Source organism: Tubulanus polymorphus, chromosome 2 (genome assembly GCF_964204645.1).
Source record: "Tubulanus polymorphus chromosome 2, tnTubPoly1.2, whole genome shotgun sequence".
NCBI lineage: Eukaryota > Metazoa > Nemertea > Palaeonemertea > Tubulaniformes > Tubulanidae > Tubulanus > Tubulanus polymorphus.
This window is the reverse complement of record NC_134026.1, coordinates 26,827,296-26,842,190: the sequence shown is the minus strand read 5'-3', so window position 1 is coordinate 26,842,190 and position 14,895 is coordinate 26,827,296. Positions and strand designations below refer to the sequence as shown.

Genomic DNA, 14,895 nt, shown 5'->3' with positions numbered 1-14,895 from the left:
GGTCGTGAGATTGATCCAATTTGCATTGTGTTCGCGCAAGCTTCATTAACATTCCCTTTGTTTTAAGCTTCGCTCGCGAGAAAAAGGTAGTGAACACTGGCGTCAGTAGAAACGAGTACACCGACGATGACAATGCATGAATTGGCTTCGGGTATTTTTTGCCCAAAAGTCACCCTTGGATGTATCGTTACGTGGTCAAAAATGTTTTGAAACTAGAAGAAGTAAGTACTATCACTATTATAGAAAAGTAGTAATTAAGCCGAGAATATCATGCGTAGGAGAAAGGATTGTCATATAGATGGAAGTGGCAGGAAGTGATATTATAAATAGATTCTCAAGGTAATTATATCTACGCATAAAGTCTGCGTCCAAAAATAAATGAATGATTGAAATTGGATTGTTTATCAATTGAATTGATGTTATTGGAAGGTTATATATGTGTCATAAAAGTTTTAATAACTACTTTCAAAATTATCTTGACATTAAACTTGACGTTGTTTTGTAATGCGATTTAATAATATTTCGTGTTAATTTGATATTTCTAAGGTAGAATTATTCAAAAAGAGCATCTACCCGCTACTTATTACTAGCCAAATGTTCAAACAGCAACGGTCTCTGGTTTGGAGTTTAGAATATCGAGTCGAGTAGGTCTACATAGCACGATACCAGGTTACTAAAAAGTACTCCAAAAGACTGTTTGAACAGACGCCATTATTCGAATGTAGCTAAAAAAGTTATACTAGGTCAGGCATGAGCTTAGAAATGAAGAACGAGAAAGAGCAATGTTTTCTATAGAAAAAGATTTTCCTCGATAAAGGATCACTATATCAGCGAGAGTATCTTAAATATCTGTTGATATTTCAAAAAAATATTAGTAGATATCTCAGAATTTATAGAAGTTCTTATGGATTTTATTTAGTTCACATCGACGTGGAATTTATTCAAGTTATTAACTATGAATTTCTAAACATCTTTTTAACGAAAATACCATGTATTGTTTTAATTGTAGAAGTAAATCATGGCTCATTCAGAATTCAACAGTGATTTGTTATTAAAGGATGCAGATATTGTCCCAAGTCACGACACTGATGTTAAAACAGCGGAGTCATCAGGCTCACCAGATGTCTCTACTTGCTGAATGCTTTGTCTTCTTCTGCCGAGTACATGGCACAATATTTCAATAGCGTAGTGCACAGAATTTTGGGTCAAAACTGGGGCAAGCGGACTTCAGAAGTTGGGCATTTCAACGTTTATGTAGTGGTAAGTTATGAAACATGTTTGTTCGAACTATATTATCATAAAATTAAGCACTTCATTAGACTTGTAAGCCAAACATATGTCATGAATTTCATCTGTACCGATGATAAAGACTCCAAAAGTGAATTTACAAGAAGACGACTTATAGATCACTAACATATGAACTTATGTTGCTATCCATAGGCATAAAAACAATTTGAACTTCATAATATCATATTGAATACAAGAAATGAATGTGCTTTCTGTAGAGTCAAGATTGGATGCTTACTATAAGCAACCATGCTAAGATTATTTCATTGATGAAAGTTGTTTTTCAAAGTTGATGTTGTAATGAACGTAGACCTTCTGGGACAAGTAATTGATAAGAAAACTTGAGGGTAATGAGTACAGTTGGTCAATTAACGATTTTATGATAGTAAGAAAGCTAGAGAGAGCAATTCTATTCAAGAAAAGGTTCACATATTGGTCATCAGCTTGACAACAACTTCACATTCCTGTATTTACTGGTCATGCCATCCATCTGTTGGCCCTAAGCAGGTCATAAATTGATGATTCTCATAAAAGCCAATGACCTTCTCTTAATCTGTCTGGTAAATCAAGGTTACTTAAACGGAAATGTCTAGTTATTACCCACTATTGGTTCATCGCTCAAAGTTTGTAGTGTTTAGGCTGAATGACAGTCAATAATGAGTACAGGGGTAACAGCTGTCTGGAATGCTCTGATAAGTAGTACTGGGAATCAATTTCTCAACAAAGTCAATTCATACAGTATGGATCAAAATGATAACCTCTATTACACTTCAAGGAAATTCTTTACTTCTTCAACATCGTAACATTTCCATCAAAAAGATACATGTATCTTTTAGGAAAAGCTAGTATAGAAGATAAAAAGGTAATTTTGGCTAGTATTTCACAACAAATGATTATGAGCTTTATTGCTTCCCATTCCAAATTAAGCAATTGAATTGATGGGGTATGATAATGAACCTACAGGGTGACAGAAATTACCAAATTGGACTGATCGAGATTCTGAGAAAAGTATCCACAAATCTCACAAAATTCAGCACAACTTGAACATGAATGGCTTTACTTATGTTTTATATGTCAATACCGGTATGTACAGAGCATGGACTCTAAAATGTGTTAGAGTCCATGCTCTGTGGACAAAGTAAATATGTGTGATTTTATTCTCAGAATTGTCTATGATAAACAGCGCGAAGCAGGTGATGACCACTGCTTACATCTAATTATTATATTGGTCGATAAAACCAATAACGAGAATTGACTGGTGACTGAGAGACAGTCTGATCAATATCCTGCCGCCTAAACCTTCAACCTGATAGAGTGTCATGCACAAATAATCGATATGAAATATTAGATTAGTGGATATCGGAGAAATATCACATGAAACGAGTTAGATCTATTCGGTGTATCATTTATCCAATAACTTTTTTATTTGATTGGCATGTTCAGTACGTTGAAGTAACATCCAGATATGACAGTAATACATGGTCGAGCATGTTTGTGTCAGAACATTAAATATTTTCAGCTGTGCTAAAAGAATCAGTCTATTTCATTATCAGACATAGAAGAGGAAAACGGAGTTAATTCTGTCAAGCTTCATCAATTGTACAATTGATGGTAATTACTTTAGTCCTGGAAGCATTTGAGTGAGAATTGTCATTCAAGCAAAACAACAAATTCCATAGGGAGAAAAAGTCAATCTGTAAGCCATATAATTATTAAAAATTTGATTGTCCATATGAAATTGAAGTTGATCTGTGGATAAGAGTGTGATGCCGATGGCAAAATGCTGTCGCGAGATGGATGAGAGCGGTCTAATTGACAATAGCATTAGTTCCGCATGACGAGACATGCTAGATTATCAATGACTATTGCTGCTCACGCTAGAAGTCTAGCAATTCCTTAATAATTGTCCGGATGTGACTAAGACAGGAGTTTTTAACAGCAATTTTGTTACCAAGGTACCAGTGAATTCGATGTATTTAGCGCTTGTTATCTTACGGCTATTTGAATGCGGGGCAGCTCAAAATCAATACAAACCGTTCAAATGATAACATGTCCTGTTACAGCTCAAAATATTTGCCTTCGGGTTCAAATTTCAGCATGAAATCAGAATCAAATTGCACGAATGCTTATCTCCGCAGCAGCGAATAAGCATTACCTAAGATGCCTTCATGATTTTCTGAGAGAGCACTTTTGCTTCGATATAATGACCTCGAACGAGACTTTGCCAAGTGGGAAAACTGTCGACTAAATCTGGAGACTTCTGCAGATCAACGAAAAGACAATAATGTGACACCGTAATGCGTACTGGCAGATTAATGTAGATTTAACTATTTCTTTGGGGATTCTCAGGAACGAAGCTCACACTCAGGTTTATGAGACACATAAAAACTATCATTCCATGTCACTATCTAATTGATGGATTAAAGACAGGAGGAAAAGTACAATTGGTGCTTTATCCCTGGTGATATCTACTAAGACATAAAAATTTCAAATCAGAGCGCGGAACGAAGTGTGATTTATGTTAAATCGACCCACTGAATTCACAAGTCATGAATTTTATCCGTTTCTCTCATGAAATGATAAGACATTTAACTATAATGACATCTGGGCCGCAATACGTCCCGAGAGATCGCGAATATCCACGTTTAAGTCCGTATTAGATTTTGGTTGAATTAGTCTTGAAGAAAAGCCACACACCTAATTAAAAGCTAACTGATTATACAAAAAGAAAACAGTATAATGAAACATTAAGAGAAATCTCACAATTTAACAAACAATAGAAGTTCAAAAAGTGAAATAGTGAAAAGTAAACAGCCATCATGAGGTGGTGATGGCTGTTAGAAAACAGAACTGAGTTCGGGCCTCAATCAACTTTTCAATCAACTTTTGAACTTTTTGGTCTTCAATTGTGGGATTACTCTTAATTTCATTTTTGACGCAAGTGTTTTAATAAACCCATATAAGGAAGGCCAGCATGTCTATCTGTAACTGTCAGGCACATGGATAAATGGCATGACTTTATACAACCAACAGAGATAATTATAGTCATTCTATTATCAGGAAGTCAAGGTACTCGTGGTGGGCCATGCACATACAGATATCAAATCACCTATTGTAAACAGGGTTTGTCAGTCCAGTTTAGCTGTTTCCACACTCACTCAGTGTGCTACTGCTCCTATATCCTGAGGACATAACCTCTGGAGGAATTTCCACAAAATAATCAGATGGGATTTTTCCGCCCAGTCAGTAGAGAGTAGTGTGATTTCCTAGCAATTAAGCACGTTTCTAACAGTAATCAAACGATTCCCAAACGGACACAAAATTAGTAGAGGAAACTACACGTCTAATTATCAACCTTATTTGTCGCGTTTAACCAAATGCCAATGTCCTCATAACAACCGGTCTGATAGACAATGTACGATTAAATAAAGGCTACAACACCCCGTTTGTAAATCGCATTACCCAATCATAATTAGCGACCAAATAAGAGACGAATGCTTGATCTCGAGTTGTTAATTCAATGTCGGCTTTTTCCTTGCAGAAAAGCATAGAATTTACATTTATATTGACCATTAATTCCTACGATCGATCTTCCTTGGATGGCAGAATCACTGCGTGATAAATGCTTACAGCCATCACCAGATGACAAATATCCAGGAAATGGGACAGCATTATTCCCGGGCATCTTGTAATGCTTAATGATACATAAACCGTGCCAGGTGACATTCTTGCATAAAATCTAGACTTGAAAATTGTACTTTCTGATCGGAATGGATGACTGTCTATCAGTGTTCTCCTCATCAACGTAACATTTACAAACAGTTAATATAATAATGGGTTGAGCGAAATATTCTTTAATCATGATGAAACACTCCATGTCATCTTCAGCAATACTAATGTTACAACAGAAATTATGAAATATACATATAGGAATAAGTCAAAACATTGAAATAAACTACTAGCTCAAGTAAACCTTTTCACAGTCTTCTTTCTTTGTGTATTGCAAGATCTAAATTCATAAGAGACATTCTTTTTTTTATTCCTTGTCAATAACTATCAATTAATGTTAATGTACACTGGGACCGATCTCAATTAAACGTCATATTTCATATCATATCCAGATTAGACCAAAATCAGAATTAAACCAATCTGGCAGGTTTGACTGAATTCATAAGTGGTCAACTTAGAGCTTATCAAATTCTAATTTGATTATTTGAGGGTAGAGAAAGCCCTATCAACGAGATTTGGCTATTCAATGAATTGAAAATAAATCTGAATCCAATGTGAAAGCTATAGAAACCAAGAACCCTAGAAGTAAAGTGTCAGGCATTATTTTCTATAGAAATCTACAGAATCAATGACTGATCCATGGATTAATGTTATAAATGATGTCAATGTGTTAATGTGAGAAAGTTTTGTGCAAATCAAAATGAAGCAATGAATATCTGAGAGAATGATGCAACTGTATTCATTAGTTGAGTTAATGCACCATTAAACGCCTTATCAAAGATTCTCCCTCTCATTACAATTTCAATGATGATTTCAAATGGCAAAGCTTCATCATCTAAGTTACGCAATACCTCCTGCTGACCCTAGGCACTAGCATTAAACTGATTAACCAAAACCTGATTAGACAATATTAATTAATATAAATAGGATGGAAACCTAATAAGTCATTATTCAACATATAGATAGATAATAATCTAATGTATGCTTTTGTATTTGAATTACAGGAAGTTATCACAAATTTCGAAAAAGGTTAATTACGTGGGGAAACCAATCAGTAACATATAATTAATACGTTTTATCCGGTGACCCTAGTTAGGTTCTGAAACTCGACCGTATTCACTAAATTATCAAATTAATGCATCACAGATATGGCTCATTTCCAGCCATAAATATCTGTCTGTATTTTCTTTTTATCGTCACTTTCATAACGCGATTGCTAATATAACACAAATCCCCTGTCTACGACCCGACGATGTCGGTAGATATAAAACAAAACTGAAAACTCCGATAAAAACGACTCTCAATAACTGTAATGTATTCACGGGCATGCGGTAGTGGCAGCAGAAATTAAAATAAATTACAGATAGATCTTTTGATCAGGCACTTGCCAATTTGATAACAATGCAGCACAGTCAGGGGAAGATATTGAAGTTAATGTAGAACCGGATTATAATAACAAAGATAAAATACAGAATAAACACGATCCATCACCCAATATTCCTGATGTCTAATTACATAAAATCCTGCATCAGAAACAGAATCACTGTAATGTGTGCAATCGTACACCTCTAAATGACTGTCCTTTATGACCATTGAGGATACGGAACACTCGTACAAATCATGGTCACTTAATGTATACCGGATAAGATTTAGTGGGTGGTGAAAAATTAAGCGATTGGATGTGCTGTTTTTATTTTATACACTGACGTTCTAATTAGTGTAAGGCAGTGAGTGAGAGTCACCCAGGAGGTTTGATGAGGTTTTGCAATAAGAACTGCACACACACACAAATACACAGGAATAATTAACATCTCTTGTATAGGAAAAGGAATCCATCAAAGTGCTTTGACCATTGATCATTGAAATCGTAGGACAAAATGACAGCGGAAACATTTGCATCTCTGCACCTGGTCCAGAGACGGTAGGCTGTAATTTCGAAGCTGATTATGAACTGTGACAGACAGGTCTCTGAAGACTGCAACTGATAGACGGAGAATAGACTGGTGACACTAATTGCTACTCAGTGAGCTGCCCGGGATTAGTGAGCGCAATTTTCCTCTCTGACTCATCGCTACTGCTGCTAAACTCAACAAAACAAATGATGATAAAGATTATCACTTGAGGCAATATTTCAACTCATTTAAAGAGATTTTCGAGCTGTTTCTGTGCGTGCACACGCAGGATGACAATTTTTTATGACGATATTATCGGATGCAGTGACTATAGTGAATTACTAATGATGTGAACATGAATAACTGTGAATAGAATGAAAGGGATTATGTTACAAAGCCTATGATTGCAGATGAAAAAAATAATTGATACATTACAAATTGATTTTTCCATCCACAGCAGGGATCAATCAATAAGAAAAGATAAAATGCATATTGCCCATTAAAACTGTTCAACCATTTTGATAGATTTAAAGCTCTTATTCAATCATTGATTTTCTTTGAAAATACCACCTTTTATAGACGATAATCAATCTCATCTGAAAACTTAAATAAGTTGATTTAACGTGAAATCATTGTTTATGTGACCTCATTACCTCTAGTACTTCTATTATGGGAGGTGAACTTATCAAATGCAAACCAGTCCAATATTTACTAAGATTTCAATAGGATGGTAAAATGTAAAGATTGGTCAGATGTCAGATGGTTTGATCTCACATAATGTCAACATACGAGATTGCAACTATAGTTTCTGAAATATTCAGTTGAAATACTTTTGAATTATAAATGAATTCATAAATGCTACACATTCTGAGAAAATATTCTGCATGCAATAGAAATTAAAGAAGACTTCAAGCTTGTTATGTCAGTGGAAGTTGTGTAATGTGATATAGGATTAAAAACAATGAATGCCAAGGGACAGGATTAGTGTCACTAGAGTGTCATTAGCAGTTCTTCATCTTACATTCTCATCATTGGGAATAGATTTCATGAAAAATAACAGAATCTTTCGATCATAATTAATGCAGTGTCATAGCTTCGTGTCGGTTGTCTGTATTGTAACCTCAAATATAGAACAGTACTGAGTGTAGTGATATAACAAGATTAATCATTACGTTTGAGGCAGATCGCCACAGGCGATGTCTGCTTCTAGATCCGCTGACTCACACGCCAGGTATCCCAGGCAGGGGTCTCATTTCTGATGACAAAAGCTGAATAGCAAACAAAATTTCCTGACAAATCTTCTGCTAGACTGCACAAATGGACTTCCACTTTTTTTCTATCAGCGTCTCTCATTAATTTAATCTGCAGATTGCATGAGGACCCATTCAGCCACTTCAAGTTTTATTACTCAGGGAAGAGGTGGATGACCAATATTTCAGTCTGGTTTTACACTTAATCAGAAACCTCTTCATAAATATCACATCGCAGGGTAAATTAAATGACAAAATTAAATATATCATTTCAGTACAAATGAGAAAACATTTTTCATGGGTAAATTGAGCCTTGTAGGGTATTATTTGGGGGTAATGTATTCTTTCATTTGTAATTCATTACAGCTTCCTTATGACCTTGACCCAGCATTCATCAACAGACCAACCTTCACCTTGGTCCACTGGTCACTGACCACCATAGATAATCACATTTCTAAATAGACATATGGTAAACAGTAAATACAGGGAAACATATCATTCAATCCTATTAAATTATGTAGTTCAAGCAGGTTTTTTCATAAGCTTATACCGATGCACCTCCAAAATATTTCATTGTTCTAGATGCATCTATTGTTATGCAAGATTATATTTTTGTGGAATGAAAGATGATGGGGGTGGCCAAAAGTGACCATTATAAAGGTCAAGAAAATTCATTTCATATTCTCCTTTCACACAGAGCTCTATCTAATGAAGAAACATCACCTACTGCTACATCTTTATATGTTTATTCATAAAACATGCTGCAGAATTCTGCAGTCCATGTCGTTTAGCTTGAAATTGCTCTACACCCAAATGAAAATATGTCATGAATTTCAATAAATTATCATAAGTTCAGCCCTGTAACTATTATGTTGCATGGCACTAATCTTTTCATGTGTGTGTGTGTACCGAAAGGTATTTTCAGTGCATCATCCAACTGTAGCACAGATTAGTTGTCAAGGTCACTACGGTCATACCTTTCACAGTATCTTGATGATGTGGCTGAAATAATCTTAATACCAATCTTGGCGATGCATCTTCAAACTTTAATTCATCTTTCCCCATAAATCAGGGATTTACCTAGTATTCTATGATTCAAACTTGTTTTATGTACACTACACTTCACCATATAGTAACTAAACTCAGAAAGTTTAACAAGTTTATCTGATACAATGGAATTGTAGCCAAATACATTGTAGATGCCCTGTTTTGATTTGTATGTTTGTTAGATTTGTCTCATAGGTCTCTGATCATCCAACATAGCTATGAAATATCATGAGATTTCGCAATTCAAATGAAACATGCAAAAATTCAAGCGTACTAAAGTGGTTATTTCACAATCCATTTGCTTTCCTGCTTTAGCATTGTATGATAAAAATAGAGAAATGAAGTGGAATTCACTCAAAAATAAATACGTGTACGGTATATTCAGATCAGCGAATGCTACAGAAATGTATTTTGGTGTAAAATAGAGGGAATTTGATTTCCGCGGAACGACCTTGCCCTGCATTAACAGACTAACGTGATAGCCAACAGGTATTTAATTTAAGATTGGCTCAGTACCAAAAGGGTCAGTCTGAACTTCTCAACCAACTAATATTGGCTGACCATGACCTAAATTCCAGCTAATTCATAGAACATATTAGGTTCTTCTGAATCTATCAGAAATAGCACACTGTTAGAGAAGTAAATCATTTCAACACAGTATGTTCATACACTAAATTCCCAATATAAACCTCTTTGAAGGTAGTGATGCTTTAGAAGCCAACAAAATTTGAAATATTTGCTTTTAGATTGTTATACTATTATGGAACATCAAAAATCATTAGAAGCAATTCAATGACCCAAATGTTAATAGGTTAGCAGGTGACCCACATATCAAAAGGTCAATTTCATATTGCGTTAAATCCATTCAGTTTGCACGTTTCTGGTGTCACAAAAAATCCAATGGAATAAACCAGTACCTAATATCTTAATTTATTCATTCAATATTTCGATATCACCTTCAGTGAAAAATTTAGAGATGCCATTTCTAAAAAAGATACCCAATATACCAATGAGAGCTATACATAGTAGAGAAATTGACAGAACATGTAAACACATAATTACGTATAATTTAAATCAAATAAGTTTTCATTACAAATTAATGATAGCCTTACTATACACAGACTGGATATATATACATATAATCTATATATAGCGATCTAGATCAATCAAATGACCTGGCTGCCACCCAAACAGTCTGTAATTATAGACAAGTGAATATTTACAGTACTGCCTGAATGAAGGTGAAGGTCGCATTAATTCTGATAGCTGGATCGTGTCAAATTCTAAGTATTCCATGAAATTACGTGATGGGATCGCATTTGAACAGGATCTAGACATACAAGTAAAAATCAATTCAACCGAATTTGTTTTAGTTATTAAAAATGAACAAATATAAAGTTCTCCATATGTTCAACCAACATTTTAATGGTCCAGTACTGCGCGCAATGAGGAACGGACATACAAATGTTGTTTTGCACTGAATTACCTCAAATCCATAAATATTAAGACCACCTAGTGATAAATGTCATAAATGCACATTAAAATCACCATCAGCTGTTGCAGGAATTCTGAGACGTATTGTCTTTCCATGATGAATGATATTACTGAAATTGTCATGTCGAGAGACATGCTGATAATAATAGTTAAGTGAGTGTCAAGCTGTTCACCACTCAGTTTAACATGTTGAAGAAGAATAATGAATTAAGATCTCATAAATCTCACCATAATTATACGGAATAAAACGGCTAACGTTTATTTTGAATTCCGAGAAGAATAAAACTTGATGAATGATTTTCTAGAGAAATACATTTGTCATATCGCAATATTTATCACTCTGTCATGTCGTGTCACGCAAGGATATATCCTTCCAATAAGTATTATCATTTACAGCCGTCGATAAATTAATGATGAATGAAAATTGATGTGAATAGAAATCGATCAAATTACCATTAACGGAGAATGTCACATACTTGTAATAATTTGTTATAATTAAACTAATAAATAACAGTGACACTTCTTTATACTGGATATCTAAGTGTATTCTATGAATTCGGATTAAAAGTAACAGTAGAATATCCTATTCGGGATGATTAATACCGGTTAATGATATCTCCATTCATTTGCGAAATGAAAACGCAATCGAAACAACCGAGACTATATTATTTATGAGAACATGGTGGCTCTTTTATTTGACAACAGCTGTTACTAGCCCGCATCTACTCTCATCATGTGTGTACCCATGCAAATATGAGAACAGACTGTATATTGTGCTGTGTTCGCTGTTATTTTACACCAGAGAGGTGGCGCAGACTTCCCTGTTTATACATAGAAACCCACGTTGGATACCAGGGATCCAATGCAGGTTTATTACTCAATAATCATCTCTCACTTGAGTGCCATTACATGTCAATATGCATAAATAACCATCATACCGTAGACCGGGTCTGGCAGAATTTTGAATGATGTTGATATTAGCTGGATAGAATTTCAGTTAGTTGACCCCAGATAAATGCAACTAGGTATAGACCAATCCAAAACCCAACATTTAGTGCATGTAGCCCTGAGCTACAGCGAATATACACCTGGTATTTTTATGAACCTGATATGTAGGTTATCGGAGAAATTTTCCAGGTATTTTCTATGCCGTAGAGGCATATAGCAATTTCAACCCATGCTTAGACGCAACATCCATGCTGTGCTGTATAAATCATTCTGTAAATGTCTAATGAAAATCTAAGCTCCAACAGTTCCAAATATATCCATCAGAATGCAACATCTGCAAGTTGACTTCAGCAAATGTCACATTCTATTCGTTTGATTTGCTAAAGTTGACTTGCTTGGATATGTACATATCTATTCTTTTAAGCTGATCATACAAAACATTTTCGATTAAAAAGTTTTATCTACAAATCTGTCAGCTGATAATACAACTAAGAATTAACTGGAATACGTGTTCCACGAGTTCATGTAATTTAATCTGTTACAAAATAGCGATAAAACATATTATCATGTAATGAAATTAAATCAAATTTTATCAATATCAATATAAATATTTCAATCAATCCAGTTTAGTAATTATAGTACCCAATGACCCAGGTTGGGGTATGTACCCGGTAGTAGCGTTTTCAAAATCGATTTTTATATAGTTTACCGAGTACAAGGCATTCAGTGCATTCATGATCCATACACAGCTGAAATTACGCTAAAGTAGTGGATATTCGGGCAAATAAATTCCAACTCTTCCATAAGTCTTGACCCGGCAAATATCAATATTATAAATGTGTTTCTAGGTGTAGCTCTACTCTATCTAGGTATAGCTCACCTCTCTTCCTTGATCTCATCATGAGAATGATGTTTCAGGATAATGAGCATGATGGCTATTGCATCAAAGTTTCAAAGCTGTCCTCCGATATTGATTCAATTTTCTATCTGGATTAAAAAGAATTTTATAACAAGCACCGGCACTTTTCATACTTATATCTCTACATTTGCGCTATATTGATTGAAATGTGACATTGTCAAATCTATGAAGGCTAGGTATCATGAAGCAAAATTATTTCAAAAATACCCAAAAATTCAGACTCTTAAATGAACTTATGGTTTGGAGACATAAATCCTTTTTTATCATTAACTGATAGATGAGGAATTTGACCAACAAGTGGTTATATTCCCAGTGTGCAGGCATACCTGAGACAGGTGGTAAAATACCCAGGATTGCTAACATTATTTTCATACTTTTTCAAGCCACCTATGAAGATATTACACATCATTATATCTTCTCTCAACGGGTATTTCAGTCTCGGGTCAGGTGGTAATAGCTTTCTGATTAATCTGTATTTGTTATGAATGTTTCTTTAACCGTTCTATCAACTTTAACTATATACCCCCAGTACTCAAACCATCCGAGATGGTAAAACGATTACTCCAAGGCTAGATAAAATTCGTCAATGCAAAGATTTGTTCTCATGGATACCAACCATGGTGTCAATCATACTTCACTGCTAGCAAAGCTCTACACCCTACCATCACCAACACACATGATAAGCATTATTTGATGGCTATAATGCAACTGAAATCGAACTGATCATCGCTAAGAAAATGAGATGGTTCTAGATCATGGCTTAGAAGTACTGTAGCTTACCATAGCATGAGCTTCATTCATGATTGGCACACCTTTTTTCGATTGTGTCTAACCAAAATATTTTTGTTAAATCAATTCTAGAATATAAGCCTGTGGGCCCTTTAGACTATAACCATTTCAGGAAAAATGTCTGTTTCAGTACATGAATGTAATTATTTTCTGTTGTTCTATTGATCAGTGCAACATTATCTTATGTAGTTTGATAGTGACTATAGTACAAAGGGTCCCTCAAAAGGGTCATCAATATTTTTGCTAAAAGCGATGTCTGGTTTATTATCGAGGCACCAGACAGTTTTGCTGAAGCTGAGCAACTTTTGACAGTTCGCGATTGATTTTCAATGATGCCAATCTTATGGGCAGAAATGGATTATTTTATTGATACGTACTATTAAAAATGAGACAATACACTATTTTCATGCGATGAATTCCTATCAACTATGGCATTAGGCCTTTCGATCATGCAGGGTTTTGCACTGAGAGGTGTATTATATCTATTAGACCTTTTCAAAGCTTGCCGAGGGTATAAAAGATAAATAGCTTTTATACATCAAAGGGGGATATAAATTTACACTGTACCAAAAACAGCACCGAAGCAACCTTGAATTATACGGGTTAATGTAAGGTATTATCATGATTAGCTTTTTTGCCACAGAATAAAAATGTGGTCCACCTTTATCCTGCCTAAATAAATGTCTTTCGTAATCAGCTCCACATTACATTAAAACCATTTAAATATTCTTGAACATGTTCTAAAAAAAACTATCTTACAATAAATCTGATGGAAATGTGATTCTTATTGTGCATTTCAGGGATCAGATGTCATAGAAAAATTTGGCTTCTCGTGAACAGCCAACAATGTGATGATAAAGATGAAATCTTGGGTAATTAACAAAAGTCAATCTGAAAGTTTTTTCTTATTGAAATAAACAAAATTGTTTCAGAATACTACTGTGTTTAGCATAGATTATTATGAAAAGGTGTTTGTTTGAAAAAATGCATCAAATCATTAGCTACATTATTAGCTTCATCAACAAAAACCATTGATTTACTCATAAATATCATCTATTTCTCATCATATCACTATTGATCCAAGACAAAACAGAAAACAGATCGGCAATCTCATAACGTTCTCAAACACATCTACTTCATCCCTATCTACTGACCTAACTGGAAGGTCTTCAGAGCCTGTTGGTCATTTACTAATAGAAAGGGCTTATGATTGAACATCACATAAAATATGAAAATATGGCAGAATTTGGTCAAGTTGTTGATAACATTGGTCTCCTTCAATAACGAGATGGTCAGAACATACAAGAAGTCCATACAAGAAGTACTTAAGTGATGCGATGTGCTCTTTAAAAAGCCTCTTAGAATATTAACGAATGCCATCACCCTTGAGTTGAAGATGAAAATATGTGGCAGTTATTATGCAAATACCGAAATGAAACCTATCTGCAGTAACCCTCAACAGCCTAACATCGATTTAAGATACCGACCCATAAAAAGTAACCACTTCCATATAAAGCATCCTTTAAAAGACACCACGTCA

At 34.7% G+C, this 14,895-nt stretch overlaps 2 long non-coding RNA genes across 4 annotated transcripts in view; one reads left to right on the top strand and one right to left on the bottom strand.

The window, feature by feature from the left end:
- The window catches only part of LOC141900025 (uncharacterized), a 48,368-nt gene that overhangs the window by 19,489 nt on the left and 13,984 nt on the right, over window positions 1–14,895 (bottom strand). The window contains exon 2 of one of the 2 annotated variants that reach the window (XR_012618655.1): window positions 12,528–12,634. The exons of the other annotated variant lie outside the window; for it this stretch is intronic. This is a non-coding gene — a long non-coding RNA (uncharacterized LOC141900025). The remainder of the gene's footprint in view (window positions 1–12,527; window positions 12,635–14,895) is intronic. 2 annotated transcript variants of the gene reach the window in all.
- LOC141900026 (uncharacterized) lies at window positions 10–14,228 on the top strand. 2 transcript variants are annotated; one of them, XR_012618657.1, is made up of 4 exons: window positions 10–221; window positions 1,010–1,260; window positions 1,577–1,672; window positions 14,156–14,198. It is a non-coding gene; the product is annotated as an uncharacterized LOC141900026 (long non-coding RNA). The 2 variants fall into 2 exon arrangements; XR_012618656.1 differs by lacking the exon at window positions 1,577–1,672 and having other exon boundaries at window positions 14,156–14,228.